We start from the raw sequence: 12025 nt of genomic DNA, 5'->3' as shown, positions 1-12025 counted from the left end.
CGGACGAGGATTGTGAGAATTGAGAAGCTCATCAAATGTTGCCGATGGTAACTATGAACGAGGTGACTGATTATGGTCATGATGGACAATGGATAATGGTTGATAATGATGTACATTGGCGATTTCTACAACTGATGAAGATGATAATAAAATGATAGACAATGTCTGCTCAGACTATTGCTACTGCTGCTGATGGTAATCAATGTGAGACAAAAGGCTATTGATGATGACGGACAATGCACGATGACGATCGACATCAACGTGGATGGACTGTGCGACAATTGTCACAGGTGTGTGGTCAGCTACGCACGTGTGAACTCGCACGTGCAAGGTAGTCGTGGCCGAGCGGTTAAGGCGATGGACTAGAAATCCATTGGGGTCTCCCCGCGCAGGTTCGAATCCTGCCGACTACGCGATGCTTTTAATTATTTTCCGTTTCTCTTTTCTTTGCGCACGAGATCCGTGATAATGAGATGAGGAGAGATGATGGTCGATGGACGAGACTGGTGATGAAACGGCAGCAATAAAAAGGAGCGAACACTCCTGAGAGGACGCCCACTGATGAGAGGCGAGAGTTAGATGATGGACTGCGAGAGACGATGATGAGCCAAACGAGCCCGTCATCCAGCAGTGGATAGATGTGGGATGATGTATAAATAGCGCAATCTACCTCCCAGGCCTGCCAATGTGCTGGGTAAGAAAGGTCATTGCCCGAAACGTTGCCTGTTTAATAAATTTAAAGACAGTATAATTATCTGCTGGATGAATACCTCCCAAAGCTGTCGCGATTTATCATGGTCGTGTGATGCCACAATTTTTTCTCAGTTCTGCACGCGTCTAGGGCACGTCACCGTTGGCTGGAATTCCATCACCAGTCTCACACATCATGACTTCTCACCACAAATATATTTAGTAGCTACAATATACGTGAATTTGGGTGTTTCTGAGTTAATTTATGTGCAAAAAATCTTTGTGGGTAAGATGAAACAACAATCGCGTAGTCGGCAGGATTCGAACCTGCGCGGGGAGACCCCAATGGATTTCTAGTCCATCGCCTTAACCGCTCGGCCACGACTACCTTGCACCTCCTCCTTGACACGTGCGTACCTGACCGCACACCTGTGACAATTCAAGCACTTTCCATCCAAGATGATGATGACGATTGTCATCGCGCATTGTCCGTCATCATCAATTGCACGGCTGCACGCATTCCCCGTGCTGTGGCAGCTGCTGTTGATGGCTCCGATGCCACGCGAGTCTCGGCAAGGTCTCCATTAGGGCAGGTGCAAGGTAGTCGTGGCCGAGCGGTTAAGGCGATGGACTAGAAATCCATTGGGGTCTCCCCGCGCAGGTTCGAGTCCTGCCGACTACGCAACACTTTTGTTTTATTATTTTTCCTTTGTTGATCGCACGTGCAGCATTGCAGAGAGACTCGTGATGATGAGACGAGGAGAGATGACGGCCGATGGACGAGACTGGTGATGAGACGGTAGCAATAAAAGGAGCGAACACTCCTGATAGGACGGCCACTGATGAGAGGCGAGAGTGAGATGATGGACTGCGAGAGACGGTGACAACCAACCGTTTCCGTCATCCAGCAGTGGATAGATCAAGGATTATCTATAATTGGCTCAATTTTCCTCTCTGGCCCCTCTCTGTGATGTGCAGAAGGATCTTTGCATGAAACGTCGCCCGTTATAACCTTTTTGAGGCGGTGCAATCATCTGCGCAATAATTTTCCCCTAAAGCTGTCGCTAATCATCATGCCCTTGTGAGGCAACAACTTCATTTCAGTCCTGCTCGCGTCTTAGGCACGTTATCACCTTTGCATGGAATTACATCATCTGATCCATCGGCCGTCATGATTTCTCATCATAAATCTCTTGACAATTGACTGCAATAAACAGCCAATTGCGTATCTCGACGCCAACATGTGTGTAGCAAAAAGTTGTCAACATATAGAAAAACAAAACAAAAGCGTAGTCGGCAGGATTCGAACCTGCGCGGGGAGACCCCAATGGATTTCTAGTCCATCGCCTTAACCGCTCGGCCACGACTACCTTGCACGTGCGAGTTCACACGTGCGTAGCTGACCACACACCTGTGACGATTGTCGCACAGTCCATCCACGTTGATGTCGATCGTCATCGTTCATTGTCCGTCATCATCAAAAGCCACGGTCTGTTGTCAATCATGATCATAATCAGCTTTAGCAGCAACGGTATCAACAGCCTTCATCGCGCAGTGAAAAGACAATGTTCTCTGTTGATAATCATGCGGATCATGTTAATGACGGATAACGGACGAGGATTGTGAGAATTGAGAAGTTCATCAAATGTTGCCGATGGTAACTATGAACGAGGTGACTGATTGTGGTCATGATGTGCAAAGGATAATGGTTGATAATGATGTACATTGGCGAGTGCTGCAACTGATGAAGATGATGATAAAATGATAGACAATGTCTGCTCAGACTGTTGCTACTGCTGCTGATGGTATTCAATGTGAGACAAAATCTGATAGTGATGATAATGATAGACAATGGCTGTTGGCGATCACCACAATCATCATGCTTCGCGACTGTATCACACTGTGCAGGTCCACAGTGGGCTCTGACACTGCACAACTGCACGCATTCCCCGTGCCGTGGCAGCTGCTGTTGATGGCTCCGATGCCACGCGAGTCTCGGCAAGGTCTCCATTAGGGCAGGTGCAAGGTAGTCGTGGCCGAGCGGTTAAGGCGATGGACTAGAAATCCATTGGGGTCTCCCCGCGCAGGTTCGAGTCCTGCCGACTACGCAACACTTTTGTTTTATTATTTTTCTTTGTTGATCGCACGTGCAGCATTGCAGAGAGACTCGTGATGATGAGACGAGGAGAGATGACGGCCGATGGACGAGACTGGTGATGAGGATCTTTGCGTGAAACGTCGCCCGTTAAAACCTTTTTGAGGCGGTGCAATCATCTGCGCAATAATTGTCCCCTAAAGCTGTCGCTAATTATCATGCCCTTGTGAGCCAACAACTTCATCTCAGTCCTGCTCGCGTCTAAGGCACGTTATCACCTTTGCATGGAATTCCATCATCAGTCTGATCCATCGGCCGTCATGATTTATCATCATAAATGTCTTTATAATTGACTGCAATATACAGCCAATAGCGTATCTCGACGCCAACATGTGTGTATCAAAAAGTGGTCAACGTATAGAAAAAACAAAACGACCACGTAGTCGGCAGGATTCGAACCTGCGCGGGGAGACCCCACGACTACTTTGCGCCTGCGCAGGTGGAGACCTTGCCGAGACTCGCGTGGCATCGGAGCCATCAACAGCAGCTGGCACGGCACGGGGAATGCGTGCAGTTGTGCAGTGTCAGAGCCCACTGTGGACCTGCACAGTGTTGATACAGTCGCGAAGCATAATGATTGTGGTGATCGCCAACAGCCATTGTCTATCATTGTCATCACCATCAGTTTTTGTCTCACATTGATTACCATTAGCAGCAGTAGCAATAGTCTGAGCAGACATTGTCTATCATTTCATCATCATCTTCATCAGTTGCAGCACTCGCCAATGTAGATCATTATCAACAATTATCCATTGTCCATCATGACCATCATCAGTCACCTCGTTCATAATGACCATCGGCAACATTTGATGAACTTCTCAATCCTCACAATCCTCGTCCGTTATTCGTCATCAACATGATCCGCATGATTATCAGCAGAGAACATTGTCTTTTCCCTGCGCGATGAAGGCTGTTGATACCGTTGTTGCTAAAGCTGATTATGATCATGATTGTCAACAGACCGTGGCTATTGATGATGACGGACAATGCACGATGACGATCGACATCAACGTGGATGGACTGTGCGACAATTGTCACAGGTGTGTGGTCAGCTACGCACGTGTGAACTCGCACATGCAAGGTAGTCGTGGCCGAGCGGTTAAGGCGATGGACTAGAAATCCATTGGGGTCTCCCCGCGCAGGTTCGAATCCTGCCGACTACGCGATGCTTTTAATTATTTTCCGTTTCTCTTTTCTTTGCGCACGAGATCGGTGATGATGAGATGAGGAGAGATGATGGTCGATGGACGAGACTGGTGATGAAACGACAGCAATAAAAAGGAGCGAACACTCCTGAGAGGACGCCCACTGATGAGAGGCGAGAGTGAGATGATGAACTGCGAGAGACGATGATCAGCCAAACGAGTCCGTCATCCAGCAGTGGATAGATGTGGGATGATGTATAAATAGCGCAATCTACCTCCCAGGCCTGCCAATGTGCCGGGTAAGAAAGGTCATTGCCCGAAACGTTGCCTGTTTAAAAAATTTAAAGACAGTATGATTATCTGCTGGATTAAAACCTCCCAATGCTGTCGCGATTTCTCATGGTCGTGTGATGCCACATTTTTATCTCAGTTCTGCACGCGTCTAGGGCACGTTGTCACCGTTGGCTTGAATGCCATTACCAGTCTCACCCATCATGACTTCTCACCACAAATATATTTAGTAGCTACAATGCACGTGAATTTCGGTGTTTCTCAGTTAATTTACGTGCAAAAAATCTTTGTGGGTAAGATGAAACAACAATCGCGTAGTCGGCAGGATGCGAACCTGCGCGGGGAGACCCCAAAGGATTTCTAGTCCATCGCCTTAACCGCTCGGCCACGACTACCTTGCACCTCCTCCTTGACACGTGCGTACCTGACCGCACACCTGTGACAATTCAAGCACTTTCCATCCAAGATGATGATGACGATTGTCATCGCGCATTGTCCGTCATCATCAATTGCACGGCTGCACGCATTCCCCGTGCTGTGGCAGCTGCTGTTGATGGCTCCGATGCCACGCGAGTCTCGGCAAGGTCTCCATTAGGGCAGGTGCAAGGTAGTCGTGGCCGAGCGGTTAAGGCGATGGACTAGAAATCCATTGGGGTCTCCCCGCGCAGGTTCGAGTCCTGCCGACTACGCAACACTTTTGTTTTATTATTTTTCTTTGTTGATCGCACGTGCAGCATTGCAGAGAGACTCGTGATGATGAGACGAGGAGAGATGACGGCCGATGGACGAGACTGGTGATGAGGATCTTTGCGTGAAACGTCGCCCGTTAAAACCTTTTTGAGGCGGTGCAATCATCTGCGCAATAATTGTCCCCTAAAGCTGTCGCTAATTATCATGCCCTTGTGAGCCAACAACTTCATCTCAGTCCTGCTCGCGTCTAAGGCACGTTATCACCTTTGCATGGAATTCCATCATCAGTCTGATCCATCGGCCGTCATGATTTATCATCATAAATGTCTTTATAATTGACTGCAATATACAGCCAATAGCGTATCTCGACGCCAACATGTGTGTATCAAAAAGTGGTCAACGTATAGAAAAAACAAAACGACCACGTAGTCGGCAGGATTCGAACCTGCGCGGGGAGACCCCAATGGATTTCTAGTCCATCGCCTTAACCGCTCGGCCACGACTACCTTGCGCCTGCGCAGGTGGAGACCTTGCCGAGACTCGCGTGGCATCGGAGCCATCAACAGCAGCTGGCACGGCACGGGGAATTCGTGCAGTTGTGCAGTGTCAGAGCCCACTGTGGACCTGCACAGTGTTGATACAGTCGCGAAGCATGATGATTGTGGTGATCGCCAACAGCCATTGTCTATCATTGTCATCACCATCAGTATTTGTCTCACATTGATTACCATTAGCAGCAGTAGCAATAGTCTGAGCAGACATTGTCTATCATTTTATCATCATCTTCATCAGTTGCAACACTCGCCAATGTAGATCATTATCAACAATTATCCATTGTCCATCATGACCATCATCAGTCACCTCGTTCATAATTACCATCGGCAACATTTGATGAACTTCTCAATCCTCACAATCCTCGTCCGTTATCCGTCATCAACATGATCCGCATGATTATCAACAGAGAACATTGTCTTTTCACTGCGCGATGAAGGCTGCTGATACCGTTGCTGCTAAAGCTGATTATGATCATGATTGACAACAGACCGTGGCTATTGATGATGACGGACAATGCACGATGACGATCGACATCAACGTGGATGGACTGTGCGACAATTGTCACAGGTCTGTGGTCAGCTACGCACGTGTGAACTCGCACGTGCAAGGTAGTCGTGGCCGAGCGGTTAAGGCAATGGACTAGAAATCCATTGGGGTCTCCCCGCGCAGGTTCGAATCCTGCCGACTACGCGATGCTTTTAATTATTTTCCGTTTCTCTTTTCTTTGCGCACGAGATCGGTGATGATGAGATGAGGAGAGATGATGGTCGATGGACGAGACTGGTGATGAAACGACAGCAATAAAAAGGAGCGAACACTCCTGAGAGGACGCCCACTGATGAGAGGCGAGAGTGAGATGATGAACTGCGAGAGACGATGATCAGCCAAACGAGTCCGTCATCCAGCAGTGGTTAGATGTGGGATGATGTATAAATAGCGCAATCTACCTCCAAGGCCTGCCAATGTGCTGGGTAAGAAAGGTCATTGCCCGAAACGTTGCCTGTTTAATAAATTTCAAGACAGTATAATTATCTGCTGGATGAATACCTCCCAAAGCTGTCGCGATTTCTCATGGTCGTGTGATGCCACAATTTTATCTCAGTTCTGCACGTGTCTAGGGCACGTTGTCACCGTTGGCTGGAATTCCATCACCAGTCTCACACATCATTTAGTAGCTACAATAGACGTGAATTTGGGTGTTTCTGAGTTAATTTATGTGCAAAAAATCTTTGTGGGTAAGATGAAACAACAATCGCGTAGTCGGCAGGATGCGAACCTGCACGGGGAGACCCCAAAGGATTTCTAGTCCATCGCCTTAACCGCTCGGCCACGACTACCTTGCACCTCCTCCTTGACACGTGCGTACCTGACCGCACACCTGTGACAATTCAAGCACTTTCCATCCAAGATGATGATGACGATTGTCATCGCGCATTGTCCGTCATCATCAATTGCACGGCTGCACGCATTCCCCGTGCTGTGGCAGCTGCTGTTGATGGCTCCGATGCCACGCGAGTCTCGGCAAGGTCTCCATCAGTGCAGGTGCAAGGTAGTCGTGGCCGAGCGGTTAAGGCGATGGACTAGAAATCCATTGGGGTCTCCCCGCGCAGGTTCGAGTCCTGCCGACTACGCAACGCTTTTGTTTTATTATTTTTCCTTTGTTGATCGCACGTGCAGCTTTGCAGAGAGACTCGTGATGATGAGACGAATAGAGATGACGGCCGATGGACGAGACTGGTGATGAGGATCTTTGCGTGAAACGTCGCCCGTTATAACCTTTTTGAGGCGGTGCAATCATCTGCGCAATAATTGTCCCCTAAAGCTGTCGCTAATTATCATGCCCTTGTGACGCAATAACTTCATCTCATTTCTGCTCGTATCTAAGGCATGCAATCACCTTTGGATGGAATTCCATCATCAGTCTGATCCATCGGCCGTCATGATTTCTCGTCATAAATGTCTTGACAAATGATTGCAATATACAGCCAATTGCGTATCTCGACGCCAACGTGTGTTTAGCAAAAAGTGGTCAACGTATAGAAAAAACAAAGCGACCACGTAGTCGGCAGGATTCGAACCTGCGCGGGGAGACCCCAATGGATTTCTAGTCCATCGCCTTAACCGCTCGGCCACGACTACCTTGCGCCTGCACAGGTGGAGACGTTGCCGAGACTCGCGTGGCATCGGAGCCATCAACAGCAGCTGGCACGGCACGGGGAATGCGTGCAGTTGTGCAGTGTCAGAGCCCACTGTGGACCTGCACGGTGTTGATACAGTCGCGAAGCATGATGATTGTGGTGATCGCCAACAGCCATTGTCTATCATTGTCATCACCATCAGCTTTTGTCTCACATTGATTACCATCAGCAGCAGTAGCACCAGTCTGAGCAGACATTGTCTATCATTTTATCATCATCTTCATCAGTTGCAGAACTCGCCAATGTACATCATTATCAACCATTATCCATTGTCCATCATGACCATCATCAGTCACCTCGTTCATAATTACCATCGGCAACATTTGATGAACTTCTCAATCCTCACAATACTCGTCCGTTATCCGTCATCAACATGATCCGCATGATTATCAACAGAGAACATTGTCTTTTCACTGCGCGATGAAGGCTGCTGATACCGTTGCTGCTAAAGCTGATTATGATCATGATTGACAACAGACCGTGGCTTTTGATCATGACGGACAATGCACGATGACGATCGACATCAACGTGGATGGACTGTGCGACAATTGTCACAGGTGTGTGGTCAGCTACGCACGTGTGAACTCGCACGTGCAAGGTAGGCGTGGCCGAGCGGTTAAGGCGATGGACTAGAAATCCATTGGGGTCTCCCCGCGCAGGTTCGAATCCTGCCGACTACGCGATGCTTTTAATTATTTTCCGTTTCTCTTTTCTTTGCGCACGAGATCCGTGATGATGAGATGAGGAGAGATGATGGTCGATGGACGAGACTGGTGATGAAACGGCAGCAATAAAAAGGAGCGAACACTCCTGAGAGGACGCCCACTGATAAGAGGCGAGAGTGACATGATGGACTGCGAGAGACGATGATCAGCCAAACGAGCCCGTCATCCAGCAGTGGATAGATGTGGGATGATGTATACATAGCGCAATCTACCTCCCAGGCCTGCCAATGTGCTGGGTAAGAAAGGTCATTGCCCGAAACGTTGCCTGTTTAATAAATTTAAAGACAGTATAATTATCTGCTGGATGAATACCTCCCAAAGCTGTCGCGATTCATCATGGTCGTGTGATGCCACAATTTTTTCTCAGTTCTGCACGCGTCTAGGGCACGTCACCGTTGGCTGGAATTCCATCACCAGTCTCACACATCATGACTTCTCACCACAAATATATTTAGTAGCTACAATATACGTGAATTTGGGTGTTTCTGAGTTAATTTATGTGCAAAAAATCTTTGTGGGTAAGATGAAACAACAATCGCGTAGTCGGCAGGATTCGAACCTGCGCGGGGAGACCCCAATGGATTTCTAGTCCATCGCCTTAACCGCTCGGCCACGACTACCTTGCACCTCCTCCTTGACACGTGCGTACCTGACCGCACACCTGTGACAATTCAAGCACTTTCCATCCAAGATGATGATGACGATTGTCATCGCGCATTGTCCGTCATCATCAAATGCACGGCTGCACGCATTCCCCGTGCTGTGGCAGCTGCTGTTGATGGCTCCGATGCCACGCGAGTCTCGGCAAGGTCTCCATCAGTGCAGGTGCAAGGTAGTCGTGGCCGAGCGGTTAAGGCGATGGACTAGAAATCCATTGGGGTCTCCCCGCGCAGGTTCGAGTCCTGCCGACTACGCAACACTTTTGTTTTATTATTTTTCCTTTGTTGATCGCACGTGCAGCTTTGCAGAGAGACTCGTGATGATGAGACGAGGAGAGATGACGGCCGATGGACGAGACTGGTGATGAGACGGTAGCAATAAAAGGAGCGAACACTCCTGATAGGACGGCCACTGATGAGAGGCGAGAGTGAGATGATGGACTGCGAGAGACGGTGACAACCAACCGTTTCCGTCATCCAGCAGTGGATAGATCAAGGATTATCTATAATTGGCTCAATTTTCCTCTCTGGCCCCTCTCTGTGATGTGCAGAAGGATCTTTGCATGAAACGTCGCCCGTTATAACCTTTTTGAGGCGGTGCAATCATGTGCGCAATAATTTTCCCCTAAAGCTGTCGCTAATCATCATGCCCTTGTGAGGCAACAACTTCATTTCAGTCCTGCTCGCGTCTTAGGCACGTTATCACCTTTGCATGGAATTACATCATCTGATCCATCGGCCGTCATGATTTCTCATCATAAATCTCTTGACAATTGACTGCAATAAACAGCCAATTGCGTATCTCGACGCCAACATGTGTGTAGCAAAAAGTTGTCAACATATAGAAAAAACAAAACAAAAGCGTAGTCGGCAGGATTCGAACCTGCGCGGGGAGACCCCAATGGATTTCTAGTCCATCACCTTAACCGCTCGGCCACGACTACCTTACACGTGCGAGTTCACACGTGCGTAGCTGACCACACACCTGTGACGATTGTCGCACAGTCCATCCACGTTGATGTCGATCGTCATCGTTCATTGTCCGTCATCATCAAAAGCCACGGTCTGTTGTCAATCATGATCATAATCAGCTTTAGCAGCAACGGTATCAACAGCCTTCATCGCCCAGTGAAAAGACAATGTTCTCTGTTGATAATCATGCGGATCATGTTAATGACGGATAACGGACGAGGATTGTGAGAATTGAGAAGTTCATCAAATGTTGCCGATGGTAACTATGAACGAGGTGACTGATTGTGGTCATGATGTGCAATGGATAATGGTTGATAATGATGTACATTGGCGAGTGCTGCAACTGATGAAGATGATGATAAAATGATAGACAATGTCTGCTCAGACTGTTGCTACTGCTGCTGATGGTATTCAATGTGAGACAAAATCTGATAGTGATGATAATGATAGACAATGGCTGTTGGCGATCACCACAATCATCATGCTTCGCGACTGTATCACACTGTGCAGGTCCACAGTGGGCTCTGACACTGCACGGCTGCACGCATTCCCCGTGCCGTGCCAGCTGCTGTTGATGGCTCCGATGCCACGCGAGTCTCGGCAAGGTCTCCATTAGGGCAGGTGCAAGGTAGTCGTGGCCGAGCGGTTAAGGCGATGGACTAGAAATCCATTGGGGTCTCCCCGCGCAGGTCCGAATACTGCCGACTACGCAACGCTTTTGTTTTATTATTTTCCCTTTTCCTTAGCTGAACGCACGTGCAGCATTGCAGAGAGACTCGTGATGATGAGATGAGGAGAGATGACGGCCGATGGACCAGACTGGTGATGAGACGGTAGCAATGAAAGGAGCGACCACTCCTGAGAGGACGGCCACTGATGAGAGGCGATAGTGAGATGATGGACTGCGAGAGACGGTGACAACCAAACGTTTCCGTCATCCAGCAGTGGATAGATCAAGGATGATCTATAATTGGCTCAATATACCTCTGGCCTCTCTATGTGATGTGCAGAAGGATCATTTCATGAAACGTCGCCCATTATAACCTTTTTGAGGCGGTGCAATCACCTGCGCAATAATTGTCCCCTAAAGCTGTCGCTAATTATCATGCCCTTGTGACGCAATAACTTCATCTCAGTTCTGCTCGCATCTAAGGCATGTTATCACCTTTGGATGGAATTCCATCATCAGTCTGATCCATCGGCCGTCATGATTTCTCGTCATAAATCTCTTGACAATTGACTGCAATATACACCAATTGCGTATCTCGACGCCAACGTGTGTTTAGCAAAAAGTGGTCAACGTATAGAAAAAACAAAACAAGCACGTAGTCGGCAGGATTCGAACCTGCGCGGGGAGACCCCAATGGATTTCTAGTCCATCGCCTTAACCGCTCGGCCACGACTACCTCGCACCTGCACTGATGGAGACCTTGCCGAGACTCGCGTGGCATCGGAGCCATCAACAGCAGCTGCCACGGCACGGGGAATGCGTGCAGCCGTGCAGTGTCAGAGCCCACTGTGGACTTGCACAGTGTTGATACAGTCGCGAAGCATAATGATTGTGGTGATCGCCAACGCCATTGTCTATCATTGTCATCACCATCAGCTTTTGTCTCACAATGATTACCATCAGCAGCAGTAGCAACAGTCTGAGCAGACATTGTCTATCATTTCATCATCATCTTCATCAGTTGCAGCACTCGCCAATGTACATCATTATCAACCATTATCCATTGTCCATCATGACCATCATCAGTCACCTCGTTCATAATGACCATCGGCAACATTTGATGAACTTCTCAATCCTCACAATCCTCGTCCGTTATTCGTCATCAACATGATCCGCATGATTATCAGCAGAGAACATTGTCTCTTCACTGCGCGATGAAGGCTGTTGATACCGTTGTTGCTAAAGCTGATTATGATCATGATTGTCAACAGACCG

The 12025-nt window shown here is 48.4% G+C and overlaps 19 non-coding genes across 19 annotated transcripts; 10 read left to right on the top strand and 9 right to left on the bottom strand.

The window, feature by feature from the left end:
* Positions 1–331: 331 nt before the first annotated feature.
* On the top strand, positions 332–413 carry TRNAS-AGA (transfer RNA serine (anticodon AGA)). Its single transcript has one exon. It is a non-coding gene; the product is annotated as a tRNA-Ser (tRNA).
* Positions 414–996: 583 nt separating this feature from the next.
* On the bottom strand, positions 997–1078 carry TRNAS-AGA (transfer RNA serine (anticodon AGA)). Its single transcript has one exon. It is a non-coding gene; the product is annotated as a tRNA-Ser (tRNA).
* Positions 1079–1290: 212 nt separating this feature from the next.
* TRNAS-AGA (transfer RNA serine (anticodon AGA)) lies at positions 1291–1372 on the top strand. The gene has a single exon. It is a non-coding gene; the product is annotated as a tRNA-Ser (tRNA).
* A 606-nt stretch (positions 1373–1978) lies between these two features.
* On the bottom strand, positions 1979–2060 carry TRNAS-AGA (transfer RNA serine (anticodon AGA)). The gene has a single exon. It is a non-coding gene; the product is annotated as a tRNA-Ser (tRNA).
* A 656-nt stretch (positions 2061–2716) lies between these two features.
* Positions 2717–2798, top strand: TRNAS-AGA (transfer RNA serine (anticodon AGA)). The gene has a single exon. It is a non-coding gene; the product is annotated as a tRNA-Ser (tRNA).
* Positions 2799–3926: 1128 nt separating this feature from the next.
* TRNAS-AGA (transfer RNA serine (anticodon AGA)) lies at positions 3927–4008 on the top strand. The gene has a single exon. It is a non-coding gene; the product is annotated as a tRNA-Ser (tRNA).
* A 586-nt stretch (positions 4009–4594) lies between these two features.
* On the bottom strand, positions 4595–4676 carry TRNAS-AGA (transfer RNA serine (anticodon AGA)). The gene has a single exon. It is a non-coding gene; the product is annotated as a tRNA-Ser (tRNA).
* Positions 4677–4888: 212 nt separating this feature from the next.
* TRNAS-AGA (transfer RNA serine (anticodon AGA)) lies at positions 4889–4970 on the top strand. The gene has a single exon. It is a non-coding gene; the product is annotated as a tRNA-Ser (tRNA).
* Positions 4971–5395: 425 nt separating this feature from the next.
* Positions 5396–5477, bottom strand: TRNAS-AGA (transfer RNA serine (anticodon AGA)). The gene has a single exon. It is a non-coding gene; the product is annotated as a tRNA-Ser (tRNA).
* A 657-nt stretch (positions 5478–6134) lies between these two features.
* TRNAS-AGA (transfer RNA serine (anticodon AGA)) lies at positions 6135–6216 on the top strand. The gene has a single exon. It is a non-coding gene; the product is annotated as a tRNA-Ser (tRNA).
* Positions 6217–6781: 565 nt separating this feature from the next.
* Positions 6782–6863, bottom strand: TRNAS-AGA (transfer RNA serine (anticodon AGA)). Its single transcript has one exon. It is a non-coding gene; the product is annotated as a tRNA-Ser (tRNA).
* A 212-nt stretch (positions 6864–7075) lies between these two features.
* TRNAS-AGA (transfer RNA serine (anticodon AGA)) lies at positions 7076–7157 on the top strand. Its single transcript has one exon. It is a non-coding gene; the product is annotated as a tRNA-Ser (tRNA).
* Positions 7158–7583: 426 nt separating this feature from the next.
* TRNAS-AGA (transfer RNA serine (anticodon AGA)) lies at positions 7584–7665 on the bottom strand. The gene has a single exon. It is a non-coding gene; the product is annotated as a tRNA-Ser (tRNA).
* Positions 7666–8322: 657 nt separating this feature from the next.
* Positions 8323–8404, top strand: TRNAS-AGA (transfer RNA serine (anticodon AGA)). Its single transcript has one exon. It is a non-coding gene; the product is annotated as a tRNA-Ser (tRNA).
* Positions 8405–8987: 583 nt separating this feature from the next.
* Positions 8988–9069, bottom strand: TRNAS-AGA (transfer RNA serine (anticodon AGA)). Its single transcript has one exon. It is a non-coding gene; the product is annotated as a tRNA-Ser (tRNA).
* A 212-nt stretch (positions 9070–9281) lies between these two features.
* On the top strand, positions 9282–9363 carry TRNAS-AGA (transfer RNA serine (anticodon AGA)). Its single transcript has one exon. It is a non-coding gene; the product is annotated as a tRNA-Ser (tRNA).
* Positions 9364–9970: 607 nt separating this feature from the next.
* Positions 9971–10052, bottom strand: TRNAS-AGA (transfer RNA serine (anticodon AGA)). The gene has a single exon. It is a non-coding gene; the product is annotated as a tRNA-Ser (tRNA).
* A 656-nt stretch (positions 10053–10708) lies between these two features.
* On the top strand, positions 10709–10790 carry TRNAS-AGA (transfer RNA serine (anticodon AGA)). Its single transcript has one exon. It is a non-coding gene; the product is annotated as a tRNA-Ser (tRNA).
* Positions 10791–11404: 614 nt separating this feature from the next.
* On the bottom strand, positions 11405–11486 carry TRNAS-AGA (transfer RNA serine (anticodon AGA)). Its single transcript has one exon. It is a non-coding gene; the product is annotated as a tRNA-Ser (tRNA).
* Between the last annotated feature and the right edge of the window lie 539 nt (positions 11487–12025).

The sequence above is a fragment of the Petromyzon marinus genome, chromosome 27, assembly GCF_048934315.1.
Source record: "Petromyzon marinus isolate PM22_M1 ecotype Great Lakes invasive population chromosome 27, UKy_Petmar_22M1.pri1.0, whole genome shotgun sequence".
NCBI classification, from domain to species: Eukaryota; Metazoa; Chordata; class Hyperoartia; order Petromyzontiformes; family Petromyzontidae; genus Petromyzon; species Petromyzon marinus.
This window is presented reverse-complemented; position numbering and strand designations above follow the sequence as displayed.